This window comes from Otolemur garnettii, unplaced genomic scaffold (assembly GCF_000181295.1).
Source record: "Otolemur garnettii isolate 467f Iridium unplaced genomic scaffold, OtoGar3 scaffold00145, whole genome shotgun sequence".
NCBI lineage: Eukaryota > Metazoa > Chordata > Mammalia > Primates > Galagidae > Otolemur > Otolemur garnettii.
The window spans coordinates 1,942,003-1,942,942 of NW_003852540.1; positions in this window are offsets into that span (position 1 = coordinate 1,942,003).

Here is a 940-nt window from a genome sequence, read left to right on the forward strand (position 1 = left end):
GGGAGCGGGGGCGTGCGCGCAACTGTCTGTTACCCCTCCTGGCCTGTGGCCGCAGAGCGGTCCTCTCCCCACCCAGCTCTCAGCAGGAAGCGAAGGCTGCGGAAACCTTTTCAGATGCTCTTGGGGCACCCGGCGGGGATGCGCGGCCACCTTCGCGGGCTGGGGGTTGGGGGGCTTCCGGTTTAGGAGACCAGACGCCTTCCCTGCCCCCCGCGCGATCTTTCTCGCTTCGCACCTCCACCCGGGTCCCCACACACCCTTGATAGCCTTATTGCACCCCAGTCTGCGGTCAGTGTAGGACCCCTTGCGCCACACTGCAACCCGCCCGCATCATGCAGGTGCAGGCGCTGGGACCGCTGGCAAGGGACTGCAGAGACTGAGGCCCAGCCTCCTAGCTGGCCCAGAGGGTCTCCTCTGAGGCGCAATAAAACACCCAAGAAGGTGCAGCTTGTCAGCTGGCAGCCTTGGTGCCCCCACCCCACCCCCACTCCCAAGTCTTCCTCTTTCTGCAACCCCAGGCGGATGTGGCTTCGCGGGAGTCGGTGGGGGCTTTGAACTGCTAAGGCGGGAGACCCACCTTCCTGGGGTAGCAGAGTCTAGGCCTCAGGGAGTTGCTGGGGAGGCCTTGCCCTGCGTGACCTGGGACAGCGCCTGCCCATCTCTGGGTAGGGAGGGAGCCTTGGGCTCTTGCTGTTTGGATGGAGGGATATCATTTCTTCCTCTTCTCCTTCAGAGGAGATTGAGGTTCTCCTTTCTGACAGAAGATGACAGCAGTACTGTCCAGATGTGGCCTGGCACATTTGGAGGTTCCACGAGGGTGAAAGACACAGAAGTCTCCTGCCGTGTTCCTTTTATTTTATTTTATTTTATTTTATTTTGAGACGGAGCCTCAAGCTATCCCCAAGAATAAAAGAAATCACAAACACCAAATAAGGAAAAC